The following is a 16046-nucleotide window of genomic DNA, read 5'->3' as shown; positions in this document are numbered from 1 at the left end:
TTAAAAAATTTTTTTTTATTTTTGACTGCATTGCTCTGTATGTTGGATCTTAGTTCCCTGAACAGGAATCGAACCTGTGCCTCCTGCAGTGGAAGCGTGGAGTCTTAACCACTGGACCACCAGGGAAGTCCCTCTTTGTAGTTTTGATTCAAATTTCCCTGATGGTTTGTGAGGTTGAGCATCTTTTCCTAAAACTGTTGGTCATTTGTATGTCTTCTTTGTGGAAATGTCTATCAAGTCTTTAGCAGATTTCTTAATTGGATTATTAGTTTTTACTGTTGTGTTGCAGGTGTTCCTGATGTATCTTGGAAATCAATCTCTTGTCTGCTTTATACTTTGCAAATATTTTCTCCCATTCTGTAGATGTCTTTTTATTTTGTTTATTGTTACTGTCTCTGTCTGGAAATGTTTTAGTCGATATAGTCCTTCTTGTTTATTTTTGCTTTTGTTGTCTGTGCTTTTGGTGTCAAGTCCAAAATACCATTGTTGAGATCTAGAGCTTTACCCTAGGTTTTCTTCTAGGAGTTTATTGGTTTCAGATCTTAAGATTTGAGTCTTAAATCCACTTTGAATTGGTTTTTGTGTTTGGTGTAAACTTAGTGTCTGGTTTCAGCATGTGGATGTCCAGTTCTCCAGCGCTATTTGTCGAAGACACTGTCCTGTCTTGTGTCTTTGTTGAACATCAGTTGATCACATCTGCATGGATTTATTTGTGGGCTATTTTGTTCCATTGGTTTATGTGTCTTTTAAAACGTATCATATGGTTTTGATTACTGTAGCTTTGAGATGTAGTTTGAAGTCAGTAAGTGTCATGCCTCAAACTTGGTTCTTCTTTCTCAAGATTGCTTTGGCTATTTTTGTGGTTCCGTTTGAGTTTTAAGATTATGTTTTTCTATTTCTATGAAAAATGCCATTGACAGGAATTGCATTGCATCTATACTTTGGTTTGAGTAGACTGGACATTTTAACAATATTCTTCCAGTCTATGAACATGGAATATCTTTCCATTTATTTGCATCTTCTGCAATTTTTGTCATCATTGTGACCTTGGTCTTATAGTTTTCAACGTACCAATCTGGCGGAGTCCAGCTCCAGCAGCCCGGGATTCAACCTGAAGGGATGAGCGGTGTCGGTGAGAAACTGAGGCAGCCTCTCAGTTTTTTTTGGACTGCCTGTTTATTTCAAGTTTATGATCCTCTTTTATACTTTTACAAAAGCATTAGGTCAGAGGTTTGATATTTTTAGTTCCCATTGACCCAGATTTATTTTTCTCCAAAAATCATTGTTGCCCCTCAGAAGGAGTTCCTTCCTCAGCGATTCTCTTATCTACTTTTTCTCATGTGTCCTTGTGAATACACTGTAACTCATGCTAATGTCTGGGCCGCATACCACATTCCTCAGTTTATTTCTTATCTTTTTAAGTCCTGTTTGCCCCTAGTATCCTAAGCTCACTATTTCTTAGAAAGGGCTTCTAGCTAATAATATCCCTAATTTCTGTAAGCTGTAGTAGAATATGCTAACTCTACAGCAATCCTTAAATCTTTAGCTTCTATTTTAATTATTCCTAAGCCCTAAATTCAGCAAACTCCTTTGCCATAAATACTTTTCTCACAAATGGGCTTCAGATAGCAATCCCTCCCATGGCCTCAAGCTGTGGCCTGTGTGCTCACCCTGGAACACTTTTTTGTAAAAGTGCTTGAACAAATGTCAGTGATTAACTTTATTAATTATTCTTTGAGCACAGCTGCAGAAGGCTTTATGCCTTCTCATGCTCCTCTCAAAAACAATAAGCACCTTAGTATTCTCTTCAGTCGACTCAGCCGAGGAAAGGAAAAAACAAGTCAGAATCACAAAGCCCACCTCCTTCATTCTGGGTCCGTGCCTGTGGAACAAAGGGAGGGGGTTTAGGGCCGTGCCTCCATTTTGTCAGTAATGCCTAACGTGGCTCCCGACACCAATCTTTCATCTTTTGAATTCAGTTTATTCCTAAATATTTTATTCTTTCATTTTGCTATTATAAATAGGATTGTTTTCTTAATGTCTTTTTAAGGTACTTGTTAATGTATAGACATGCAGTTGAAATTTTTTAATATCGCTTTTGTACTGCAACTTTATTGAATTCATTTAGTTTAGCTGTTTTGTGGTGGTTTTCACAACTTCTATGGGATCACGTCATTTACAGAGAGAGAGAATTTTATTTCATCCTTTCCAATTTGGATGCTTTTTCTTTCTTTTCCTTGCCTAATTATCCTAGCCTAAACCTCTAGTAATTGTGTTGACTGTGGTGGTGAGAGGAGACACCCTTCCCTTCTTCCTGATCTTAAAAAGTTTTCAGCTTTTCACCATTGAGTATGATCTTAGCTAAATGGGTTTGTCATGTATGGCTTTTGTTATGTTGAGGTACCTTCCTTTTATATGTAATTTTTTGAGTTTTTATCATGAAAGGATGTAGAATTTTGTCAGATACTTTTTCCTGCATCTATTGAGATGATCATAGTTTTTTTCCTTCATTCTGTAAATTTGGTGTTTAATGGTTTGCATCCCAGGTATAAATCTGATGTAATCATGATGTATAATCCTTTTAAAATACTGTTGACTTTGGATTGCTAGTCTTGTTAGGGATTTTCCTATCTATGTTCCTGAGGAATCAGTTAAGTTCAGTCACTCAGTCCTGCCTGACTCTTTGCGACCCCATGAACCGTGGGGCACACCAGGGGGCACGCCAGGCCTCCCTGTCCATCGCCAACTCCCGGAGTCCACCCAGACCCATGTCCATTGAGTTGCTGATGCCATCCAACCGTCACATCCTCTGTCGTCTCCTTCTCTTCCTGCCCTCGATCTTTCCCAGCATCAGGGTCTTTTCAAGAGGAATACTGACCAGAAATTTTCTTTTTATGTAGTGTCCGTGTCTGTCTTTGGTATCAGGGTAGTGGTGGCTGTATAAAATAGATTTGGAATGTTCATACCTTTTCAGTTTTGGGGATGAGTTTGAGAAATACTGGTGTTGATTCTTTAATATTTGGTAGAATTCATCAATGAGGCCATCTGGTCCTGGGTTTTTGTTTGTTGGGAGATTTTGATACTGTTTTGATCTCTTTATTCATTATGAGTATGTTTAAATTTTCTGTTTCTTCATGATTCAGTCTTGGTAGGTTGTAGGTTTCTAAGAATTATCCCTTTCTTCCAGGTTTTACAATTTGTGGACATATAGTAAGTCATAGTAGTTCTTCTGTATTTTTTTAGTTACGTAGTGGTTCTTATGATCCTTTATTTCTGTGTAACCAGTCGCAGTGTCTCTCTTCTTTCAGTTCTGATTTTATTTATTTCCGTTTTAACTTTTTTTCCAAGTCAAGCTAAAGTTTTGTCAATTTTACATTTTCAGAATACCAGCTGTTAGTTTCGTTAATCTTTTCTGTTATCTTTCTAGTGTATATTTTATTTCTTTTCTGCTCTGATCTTTACTTTTTTCTTTTTTCTACTCATTTTGGGCTTTTTTCTCCAAGCTCTTTGAGGTATAAAATTAGATTTTTTCATTTGAGATATTTCTATTTTCTTAAATACATTTTATTGCTATAAATTTCCTTCTAAGGACGGCTTTTGCTACATGACATAAGTTTTAGTTTGTTATATTTCCATTTTTGTTTGTCTTATTTTTTAATTTCTCTTTTGATTTCTTCTTTGACCCATTGGTTGTTCAGTAGTGTAGTGCTGTCTCTACATATTTTTGAATTTTGCAATTTTATACCCATTCTTGGTTCATAGTTTTGTACCATTGTGGTTGGAAAATATACTTTATATGGTTTAAGACCTCTTAAATTTGTTAAGACTTGGTTTGTGACCTGACACATGATCCGTCCTGGAGAACATTCCATGTGCCCTTGAGAATACTTCCTCTGCTGCTGTGGGTTGCAGTGTCGTGTTTTTATTTGTTAGGTCTGTTTTGTTTGTAAGTGTAATTCAGGTCCAGTGTTTCCTTACTGATTTTATGTTCATAGTTTGTTTTGTTTGGAAGTTTATCAAGAATTTAAAATCATGTGTAGTTGGAGTACAAACAGGGTATGAATATCCAGTGCACTTTTTAATCTGTGTGCTTTGGTTTTGTCATACAAATTTATATAGATTCTTCATTTAGGTGGTCATTAACAAAGGTTTGTATATTAAAAATATATTTTAAATTATTTTTGTTTCTCCTTTATTTTGCTAAGGTTACTGTGTAGTTTTTATTGTTGTTTCTTGCTCAGTCTTATTACCTATTGTATTTTATCAAATCTAAGATGCCATCAGTTGAAACATTTCCCGTTATTTTATTCAACATTAAGGTAAAAACCTGGCAGTTATAATTTATGATGTCACTGATTGTAAGACACATTTTGGTTTTTGAGTTTCTTTTTTAAAGAAATGATGAAATCCTGTATGTGAAATTTATTTTAGATAGAATAGGGGTTTAACAAAGTGATTTGTTTAAAATAAAAAGGCATTAATATCTAACTCTATTAGATAGTCTGTCAGTAGGAAAATTTGAATGAAAATACTTGATTTAAAAACATGGCTGCATTATATACCATGTGTGGATGGGCTGGTTCATACTTCATAGTTCATACATAGTTCAACTAGTTCTTTTTGAAATTAGTATGGACATTTTTTGGTTGTCGAGATAGAAACTTGTATCAAAGCAGCTTAAGGGGGATTGATTGGTCTGTAGGACCAGAATAGATCATTGAATGAAGCTGTAAGAACCGGGAGAGTTCTGGAACCAGGTGCTGGAACTAGGAAGTTGATGCCACCAGGACATCCTTTCTCCATTCATTGTGCTGAGCAAAGGATTTCTCTGTACACGTTGCAGGGAAGATGTCTGCTAGAAGCTGCTAATATTCCTATCTTTCTAAATTTATACCCAAAAGGCCAAAACCTTCTTTTCAGCTCCTAATTAAGAAGAAAAAAAAAATCTTGATTATTTTGATTGGTCTGACTTAGGCCACATACTTGCCTCTGGATTAATCATTGTGACTGGGAGAATGAGGAACTATATGTGCCGGGCCTGAGCTTGGTGTCTTCTCTATGGCCTGGTGTGAGGTACTGTGACTTTATTGCCTGGAGAATGCTGTGAAGGGAAGGAAATTAAATGAAGAGTGAGTGCAGTACAGAGAGAAACAACAGATGTCTATTACAGTGGACGTTTATTCAGGTTGTTTCCAGTTTATTCCTCTATTGTTAAAGCTTTTTTCACAAGTGATAAATCTTCCTACTTAAGAATGTTAGTGTCAAATTATTAAAAGATTGTAAAAATCCATCTTTTGTGGATAAAAGTTAGTAATACAGAGCTTTCTTCTATGTATTGTACATTTTGCTATTCCTCAAAATAGTATTTGTGGAGTCTTTAAATTATGAACTATGTAACTTAACAGCATATTTTAAAAGAGTTTGAAAACATTGAGACAGTGGTAATAGAACTAGTCTTGTTAAAGTTATAAGAAATCTTAAAATGTCTGTGATGCTGTAGTTTTAAACACTTATAAACATAAAATCAAACTCAGATACTAAAGTAATTGATTTGATTATAGACTATATGACATTTTGCTGTCATTTTTATATCCTATAATGTTTTGACTCTAAGTAATGTAAGTCTAGTGAACTTGTGACTGGTTGTCACACAGTGACATATTTCTGATTTTTAAAATATGTCATTGCTGTAAATCACTAGTTTGCTAGATTGAACTAGCAAGCTGTTAAAGGACATGGCAATATTTACAGTAGATAAATGCAAATTTAAAAAGGTTCTGTGTATGAAGGTTTAAATGATTTATTAGCCTTCAGTGCACATATGAATCTGAAGTTATGTAATGGATTAAGAAAATTTCATTTCCTGTTTGAAGGTTTGAATTTGCATATTTATTCTATAATGCAAGTATTTGATCTAAGTCTGGAGGATATGGACAAATCAAATGTGTGATATCAATATATGATTAATCATTTTTTGGTATATTATATGGCAGGCCTTTTTTAGTTATAGTGCAAGTAATTAAATATTAACATTTTTTTTTCTTTGACTGTAGTGAAGAAGTAGGGAGAGTTAAAGAAATTGGCACTGTGTATCTTTAGGTGACTTTGGAGTTTGTACTTACAGGACTTTCTTGAATGCCCTTTAATTTGGCTCTCATTTGTTTCAATGAGGGGTTCCTCTAAGTTAATATGTTTTTCTTTTCACTGGTAAATAATCAGACAGTTAATCTCTGACAAAGTGACACCTCACATTTGCTGTTGTTTATTGTTAAGTCACTAAGTCATGTCTGACTCTTTGCAACCCCATGGACTGTAGCACAGCAGACTCTTCTGTCCTCTACTGTCTCCAAAAACTTGCTCAGATTCATGTCCATTGAGTCGGTGGTGCTCTCTCTCTCATCCTCTGCCCGCCCATTTTGTTCAGTCTTTCCCAGCATCAGGGTCTTTTCCAAAGAGTCAGCTCTCCACATCAGGTGGCCAAATTATTGGCGCTTCAGCCTCAGCATCAGTCCTTCCAATGAATATTCAGGGTTGATTTCCTTTAGGATTGACTGGTTTGATCTCCTTGCAGTTCAAGGGACTCTCAAGAGTCTTCTCCAGCATCACAATTCAAAAGCATCAATTCTTCATCCTTCAGCCTTCTTTATGGTCCAACTCTCACATCCATACATGACTACTGGAAAAACCATAGCTCTGACTATACCAACCTTTGTCAGCAAATTGATGTCTCTGCTTTTTAATACACCTCACATATAGTTGCTTATTTTTTTAAATTAAACTTTATTTCAAGATAATTATGGATTCACATACAGAGAGATTCCTTATACCATTTATTCAGTTTACCATGATTGGAAAATCTTACAAAACTATAATATAGCATTGACATTGATATAATCAAGATACAGAAAATTTCCATCACATAAGGCTCCCTGATACTGCTCTTTTATATTCACATTTACATTGATCCTTGCTGCACCCCTCCTTAACCCCTACAAACAGCCAATCTGTTCTCCAGTTCTCACAGTTTATCAGTTTAAGAATTTTATATAAATGGACTCATACTATGTAACCTTTTGTTCTGTTTTGGTCAGAACGGTTCTCTGGAGATCCATCTGTAATAGACCGCTTTGTGTATTAGTATTTTTTAAGTGTTCAATAGTACTCCATTATATGACTGTACTAGTTTTTTTAACCATTTATCTGTTGGAGAACATCTAATTTGTTTCCTTGTTTTTTTGGCTCTGTTGAATAAGGCTATTATAAACATTTGTGTATAGATTTTTCTATGAATATAAGTTTTCATTTCTCTGGGAAATATGCCAGGAGTGCATTTGCTACATCATATGGTTGTTGCATATTTATTTTTTTCTCTTTAAGAAAGTGCCAGACTCTTTGACAGTGACTGAGTAATCTTACATGTGAGTAAGCAGAGTATGTATGAGTGATTCAGTTTCTCCACATCCCTGTCAGCATTTGATGATGTCACTTTTTTATTTTAGCCATAATGATGTACGTGTAATGCTATCTCATTGTGGTTTTAATCTGCATTGAAAAGCAGAGACATTACTTTGCCAACAAAGGTCCGTCTAGTCAAGGCTATGGTTTTTCCAGTGGTCATGTATGGATGTGAAAGTTGGACTGTGAAGAAAGCTGAGCGTCGAAGAATTGATGCTTTTGAACTGTGGTGTTGGAGAAGACTCTTTTTTTTTTTTTTTTGGAGATGACTCTTGAGAGTCCCTTGGACTGCAAGGAGATCCAACTAGTCCATTCTGAAGGAGATCAACCCTGGGATTTCTTTGAAGGGAATGATGCCGAAGCTGAAACTCCAGTACTTTGGCCACCTCATGTGAAGAGTTGACTCATTGGAAAAGACTCTGATGTTGGGAGGGATTGGGGGCAGGAGGAGAAGGAGACGACAGAGGATGAGATGGCTGGATGGCATCACTGACTCGATGGACGTGAGTCTGAGTGAACTCCGGGAGTTGGTGATGGACAGGGAGGCCTGGCGTGCTGCGGTTCATGGGGTCGCAAAGAGTCGGACACGACTGAGCGACTGAACTCAACTGAATGGCTAATGATGAACTTCTTTTCGTGTTCATCTGTATATCCTCTTTAGTGAAATTTCTGTTTCTTGTCTTTTGACAATTGGTTTTTTGGTTCTACTATTCTAATTAGATTGTTTGTTTTTTTGTTGTTGAGTTTTGAGTGGTTTTTAGATATTATTCCTTTATCAGATAAATGGTTTGTAAATATTTTCTTCTAGTCTCTAGATTATTTCATCCCCTTAAAAGGATCTTTTGGAGTGTAAAAGTTTTTAATTTTGATAAAGCTCAGTTTATCAGTTTTCCTTTTATGGGTCTTGCTTTTGATGTCAGATCTAAGAACTCTGCGTAGTCCTATATCCTGACAGTTTCTCCTATGTGTTTTTCTAAAAGGTTTATATTTTACATTTAAATCTGTTATCTGTATTGTTAGCTTTTGTGTTAGGTATAATACTTAGGTAACGGTTCATTTGTTTGTCTATGGATATTTAATTGCTTCAGCACTATTGAAATTCCGCCATTGAATTGCTTTTGCATCTTTGTTGAAACTCACTTGGGATATTTTTGTGGGTCTAATTCTGGATTCTCTTCCATTCTGTTGATTTTTATGTCTGTCCTTTTGGTAGTACCTCATCGTGCAGCAATGTAAATATTGAAATTGAGTGAACAAATTCCTTCCACTTTATCTTTGTTTTTCAAGATTTTTTTTTTTTTTTTTTTTTTTGCTATTCTGGTTCGTTTCCTTTTCAATATAAATTTTAGAATAATCCTGCTCTATATGCAAAAAATCTTGCTGAGATTCTGGTAGGAATTGTATTAAATCTGTGTATCATTGTGGGGAGAATTGACCCCTATACTGTGAACACAGTAGGTTTCTAAATTTATTTAGGTCTTCTTTTTTTTCTCTCATTATCACTTGATTGTTGTCGGCATCCAAGTCTTGTACATGTTTTGTTTGATTTCCATCTAAAAATATTTCAGTTTTTTGAATGATTGTAAATAGTATTACATTTTTAATTTCCTTGTCTACATGTTTATTCCTGTGGTGGTGGTGTTTTAGTTGCTAAGTCGTGTCCAACTCGAGCAACTCCCTGGATGGTTACCTGCCAGGCTCCTCTACCATGGGATTTCCCAGGCAAGAATACTGGAGTGGGTTGCTATTTCCTTCTCCAGGGGATCTTCCCTACCCAGGGATCAAATCCACATCAGTCAAACACATTTCACGTGGATTCTTTACTGCTGAGCCACTAGGGAAGCCCATGTTTATTGCTAGTATACAGAAATACAATTAAAATTAAAAATATTAAATTAAAAATTTAATATTAAAAAATTAAAATATTAAATTAAAAAAATACATTGGCTTTTATATGTTATTTCCTGTGATCTTAAAATAAGGAGCTCATGGTCTGAGCCACAGTCAGCTCCTGGTCTTGTTTTTACTGACAGTATAGTGCTTCTCCATCTTTAGCTGCAAAGAAAACAGTCTGATTTCGGTATTGACCATCTGGTGATGTCCATATGTAGAGTCATCTCCTGTGTTGTTGGAAAAGGGTGTTTGCTGTGACCAGTGTGTTCTCCTGGCAACACTCTGTTAGCCTTTGCCCTGCTTCATTCTATACTCCAAGGCCAACTTGCCTGTTACTCCGGTATCCTTTGACTTCCTACTTCTGCATTCCAGTCCCCTATGACAAAAAGGACATCTTTTTTTGGCGTTAGTTCTAGATCTTGCAGATCCTCATAGAACTGTTCAGCGTCCTCCTCCACTGCGGTGTGGAGACTCTTCTGGCGGTGTGCAGCCTCCTGTGTAGCTGCTGGTGCTCGGCTCCAGAGGGTGTGCTGCAGCTGTGGCCCTCGGGCTTCGTTGTCTCGAGGCCCGTGGGATCTGAGCTTCCTCACCCGGCGCTGTACCCGAGGCCGCTGCGTGGGAAGGCAGATTCTTAACTACTAGACTACCAGAGAAGTCTCAATCTTTTACTGTTCTTTATTTGACTATTGTTTATACACAGTGAAACTCTACTATTAATAAAATATGTGGACTCTGAAAAATTCACTTATGTAAAATTTGAGAATTTGACCATTTAGTATGTTTAGTCTATTTTGTCTTACAAAGTACTAAAGTAAAACAAGAGAGATATTTAGTACTGTACACAGCTGAATTGAGAGGATTCTAAATGATTAGAAGGCACTTTCTCATAACCTTCTCCTTTGTTCATTGTAGTTTATCCTGTCCCTTGAGATTTTTTGGTGGCAGAATATGGGGCAGAGGGCAATAACCAGTCATTTATTTGAATTTAGTTATCACAGTCCATCATCCTACTTGTAAACCTTGTTTTTTGTTTTTTTTTTTTTTTATAGAATGTAACATCCTTCCTACAGTAATGTATCTAGCTAATACGTAAAAAAAATTCGTATTACTGACAGCCCATTTTCCTATTACTTTAGCTATTTTACTTCTCAATTATTTTTGTATATAAAAATAACAGCTTTCATAATAGCTAATTATTTTTGTATTTATTCATTCCTCAATTATCTGAAGACTTAAAACATATAAAGCACATAAGGAGATTTTTACTCCAAAACTGTATTTGAGAGTACATATTTGTTGTTCAGTCGCTCAGTTGTGTCCGACTCTTTGCGAACCCATGGACTGCAGCACGCCAGGCTTCCCTGTCTTTCACTAGTTCCCAGAATTTGATCAGACTCATGTCCATTGAATCTGTGATGCCATCGAAACATCTCCTTCTCTGTCTGTCCTCCTCCTTCTGCCCCTCAGTCTTTCTCAGCATCAGAGTATTTTCCAATGAGTTGGCTGTTTGCATCAGGTGGCCAGAGTATTGGAGCTTTAGCATCAGTCCTTCCAATGAATATTCAGGATTGATTTCCTGTAGGATTGACTGGTTTGATCTCTTTGCAGTCGAAGGGACTCGCAAGAATCTTCTCCAGCACCACAGTTTGAAAACATCATTTCTTTAGTGCTCAGCCTTCTTTATGGTCCAACTCTCACATCTGTACATGACTACTGGAATAAACCATAGCTTTGCGTAAATGACTTGCCTTATTCTTATTACTGATATTGTCATATTGATTGTGATGTTAATATATTTGATAATGAAATCATTTGTCATCTACACTTTATGCCTGAAGTGATACATAGGTAGGCATCTAGCTGAAACCAAGCAACATAGGCCTAATATCTACACTGAGGCTGAATTTTCCCTTATGTTTAAATATATTAATAATTGCTTTAAAGAAATACAATTATATTGTGCCTACTGTCCTGTGACTTTTATTTTGTAATTTTTCTTGTCTTTTGGCTTCTCTGGTGACTCCGTGGTAAAGAATCTGCCTGCCAATGCAGGAGACGTGGGTTGGATCCCCGAGTTGGGAAGATCCCCTGAGAAGGAAATGGCAACCCACTCCAGTATTCTTGCCTGGGAAATCCCATGGACAGAGGAGCCTGGTGGGCTACAGTCCACGGGGTTGCAAAAGAGTCAGACACAACTGAGTGACTAAACAACAGCGACAACAAAATTGTCTTTCAGCTGTGTGGTACTGCATGTGGAATCTTTGTTCTCTGACTAGGAGTTCAACCTGCGTGCCCTGCATCGAATGTGTGAAGTCTTAACCATTGCGCTGCCAGGGAAGTCCCTCCTTAACTTGTAAAATAATGTAGTAATATGTCTTCAGTGTCTTGACATTCCAACACATGTAGATTAATGTTCTTTTTAAAGACCACATAATATTCCATTATATGGATGTATCATAGTTTATGTATTTGTTTCTGTATTGGGGGTTATTTTGGCTATTTCCAGTGTTTCATTTTTACAATCAATGTTGCAATAATTATTTTTATATCTTATTTTCTGAGTTTCTTTGTTCAATCTTTTTCATTTTTAAAGATGTTTTTGATGTGGCCTGTTTTTTCAAGTCTTGAATGAATTTGTGGCAGTATTGCTTCTGCTCTATGTTTTGGTTTTTTTGGCCACAAGGCATGTGGCGTCTTACATCCCTGGTCAGGTGCCAAACTTGTCCCCCCTACAACCGCTGCACTGTCGGAATCGCTGCACTGCCAGGGAAGCCCCTGCGTGTAGTCTTACAGGTGATATTTTTATAAGTAGTTGAATTACTGGGTCCTGACTTTTCTGAGTTCTGAATGCCTCCCACCTCTCAGAGTGACTGGCTATTTTAATGAAAAAAGAACTTTACAGTATCTAGAATTATAGAGTATAACTTCTTGGCAAAGTTCATACTGTTAGCCATTCTTACTTTGAATTTTTTTCTCTGCCTTCTTCTCAACCCAGAGACGCAGAGTAAGATTTAAAGCTTTGCTATCCTTTTCTTTGAGTTTCGTTTTTTTCTTCTCATTGTCAATACCGTCCTCTCAGCATTCCAGCTCTTTTTTAAACTAATACTTTCTTTTCAGTTTTTTTCCCTAGATATTCCCAATTTTAGTCAGTCTCATTTCTTAAATTTTGAACCCAAGATTCACTCATCTAAATCATCTTAAATCTTACGTAAGATATTTCCTGACTGCACATCTGTTAATACATAGGTAAACATTTTAGCCTAGAATATTTGAGATAGGAAATATTTTCTGATTAACTCTCAAATAATCATAAAACTAGGGCTTCCCTGGTGGCTCAGACGGTAAAGCGTCTGCCTGCAATGCGGGAGACCTGGGTTCAATCCCCGGGTCGGGAAGATCCCCTGGAGAAGGAAATGGCAACCCACTACAGTACTCTTGGCTAGAAAATTCCGTGGATGGAGGAGCCTGGTGGGCTACAGTCCATGGGGTTGCAAAGAGTCAGACACGACTAAGCAACTTCACTCACTCACTCACTCAATCATAAAACTAACAAAAGCTATTCTTCAAACATTTTGGTTGGTAGAGATTTAGTATACTGTGCTGAATATGTACTACTAAAATTTTTTGAGTGATTCTTTAAATTATAGAGTGCTTTACAATTTTCAAAGGTTTCTCACACATGATTTCATATAATCCTATAATAATCCCTTCCTTCCACATCTATATCCTTTTACTTATAAGAGCTTGCAGTTTTGTTTAAATGCATTTAATACCTGAAATTTTTACTCTTTTGATTCTAGAATATCCATTGACACCTTTGTATGTGAAAGTTTGGTATTATATAATTTATCTCAGTAAAATTAACCTTCTTGAAATATTTTATTATTTAGACAAATACAGTAAAATGCTACTGCTGTTTATCTAGAGATTATATTTCATAAAACAGAAATTGCTGTTCATCTTTTTTACTTCTCTTATGTGTATTCAGTTTAATTGCTTGGTTATCATTTTGTGATAAAAAGAATTTTTCAAAGATACAAAATGAATTTTAGTCCCTTAAGTTAAAATGCATGCATTAGAATCATATTAAAAACAAAGAGTGGTCCAAGGTAGCTTTTCCTGAAAACCCACTCATTCGTTTATGCACCGTTTGTTGAACCTCTTTATAGTAGTTAGGTTTGGGTTCTGCTTAAAGTAACAGAATCTGCATTCATTCATTTTCATGAAGTACAGGTTTTCTTACGTAGCAGTGAGTTTGGTAGCAGGCAGTTGCTGGCACTGGTGGTTCTGCTTAATGACGCTTCAAGAGCTACATACGTTCTGCCTTGCCTTTTACCATTCTTTTATTTTTTTATTAAAATTTTTAAATTGGAGTATAATTGCCTTATAGTGTGTACATTTCTTTTGGACAAAAATGTTAATCTTTTGGACAGAAATGTAAACAATGTTAATGGCTGTATGTATACATTAGTCTTGAGCCTCCCTGCACCCCGGCCCGCCCGCTGTCTAGATCCTGGCAGGGCACTGGGCTGTGCTGCAGGCAGCTTCTGTGTCACACGGTCGTGTGTACACCTCTCTCTCAGCCCACCCACCCTCTCCTTCCCCCTCCCTCCCCCAGTCTCACACTTTGCCATTCTTAATGTATTGGGTTTTTGTCTCTTTGTGCTTGTAAGTCACATGATCTTGAGAGAGTCAATTCTTAGGTAGGTTGATAAGAAGTCTGGGGTCCCCAGGGAGAAGAAAGGGCTCTAGAGTTCTCAAGGAGGAGAAAAGGACAACTGGTTTTTTTTTTCCTTGAAGCCCCGAGCTAATGATTACACAACAAAACAACTCATCTTGCTCAAGGATATGTTTTCCCTTAAACTCTGTACCAAGGATTATATAACAGCCATGTATCCTGCTTGAGGACATGTTTCTCCTTCTTGAGAACCTTCTGACTAATCCTGTCATCTTAAAGTGTCTATTATGGGAGTGGGTTTGGTAAGACCTTTACAACCTTCAGACATTCTTTTGATTTATTGTTAATAGCCAGTTAAAAGTAGTTCAGTTCAGTCACTCAGTTGTGTCTGACTCTTTGAAACCCCATGGACTGCAGCACGCCAGGCCTCCCTGTCCATCACCAACTCCCGGAGTTTACTCAAACTCATGTCCATTGAGTCCATGATGCCATCCAACCATCTCATCCTCTGTTGTCCCCTTCTCCTTCTGCCCTCAATCTTCCCCAGCATCAGGGTCTTTTCTAATGAGTCAGTTCTTTGCATCAGGTGGCCAGAGTATTGGAGTTTCAGCTTCAACATCAGTCCTTCCAATGAATATTGAGGACTGATCTCCTTTAGGATGGACTGGTTGGATCTCCTTGCAGTCCAAGGGACTCTCAAAGGGTCTTCTCTAACACCACAGTTCAAAAGCATCAATTCTTCTGCACTCAGCTTTCTTTATAGTCCAACTCTCACATCCATACATGACCACTGGAAAAACCATAGCTTTGACTAGATGGACCTTTGTTGGCAACATAATGTCTCTGCTTTTTAATATGCTGTCTAGGTTGGCCATAACTTTTCTTCCAAGGAGCAAGCGTCTTTTAATTTCATGGCTGCAGTCACATCTGCAGTGATTTTAGAGCCCCCCCCCCTAAAAAAGTCTGTCACTGTTTCCATTGTTTTCCCATCTATTTGCCATGAAGTGATGGGACCGGATGCCGTGATCTTAGGTTTCTGAATGTTGAGTTTTGAGCCAACTTTTTTACTCTCCTCTTTCACTTTCATCAAGAGGCTCTTTAGTTTTTCTTCACTTTCTGGTGTCATCTGCATATCTGAGGTTATGATATTTCTCCCAGCCATCTTGATTCCAGCTTGTGCTTCATCCAGCCTGGCATTTCTCATGATGTATTCTGCCTATAAGTTAAATAAGCAGGGTGACAACATACAGCCTTGATGTATTCCTTTCCTGATTTGGAACCAGTCTGTTGTTCTATGTCCAGTTCTAACTGTTGCTTCTTGATCCATATACAGATTTCTCAGGAGGCAGGTCATGTGGTCTGGTATTCTCATCTTTTAAGAATCTTCCACAGTTTGTTGTGATCCACATAGTCAAAGGATTTGGCATAGTCAATAAAGCAGAAATAGATGTTTTTCAGGAATTCTCTTGCTTTTTCGATGATGCAGCTGATGTTGGCAATTTGATCTCTGGTTCCTCTGCCTTTTCTAAATCCTGCTTGAACATCTGGAAGTTCACGGTTCATGTACTATTGGAACCTGGCTTGGGTAATTTTGAGCATTACTTTGCTGGCGTGTGAGATGAGTGCAGTTGTGCGGTAGCTCCCTTGCTAAGACTAGCAGGGGGCAGTCTCTGCCCGCTTCTGATGTCTGTGTCAGAAGCTTCCTCTGTCCCTTTTTATACCTTAATAAAACTCTGCTACTCAAAAGCTCTTGAGTGATCAAGACTGGTCCCTGGTCCTGAAGCTAAATCTTCTTCTTCAGAGATCATGAATCTGGCATCATTCTCTGTAAGTTACCAGTGTCAGGGTGGCTGCTGTATGTCTGGGCGTCATGTCTGTGTTCTCAGAGGGAAGAAGGTAGACATGAAAAGCCTGCTCCAGCTGTATCTGTTTTCCTTTCATCAAGTGAAACCCTGGTTCTCCCACCTCAGTGTCCTGTGACTTTATGTGAGTTACTTACGTTTCAGTGCCTAATCTATTA

General features: G+C 37.3%; 1 protein-coding gene and 1 non-coding gene across 8 annotated transcripts in view; one reads left to right on the top strand and one right to left on the bottom strand.

Moving 5' to 3' along the window:
• LRBA (LPS responsive beige-like anchor protein) overlaps nucleotides 1–16046 on the top strand; it is a 747585-nt gene that overhangs the window by 59121 nt on the left and 672418 nt on the right. The gene's annotated exons all lie outside the window — the stretch shown is intronic.
• Nucleotides 54–126, bottom strand: TRNAW-CCA. Its single transcript has one exon. It is a non-coding gene; the product is annotated as a tRNA-Trp (tRNA).

This window comes from Bubalus bubalis, chromosome 17, assembly GCF_019923935.1.
Source record: "Bubalus bubalis isolate 160015118507 breed Murrah chromosome 17, NDDB_SH_1, whole genome shotgun sequence".
NCBI lineage: Eukaryota > Metazoa > Chordata > Mammalia > Artiodactyla > Bovidae > Bubalus > Bubalus bubalis.
Note: the sequence above shows the minus strand (reverse complement) of the source record. Positions and strands in the feature narration are given on the sequence as shown.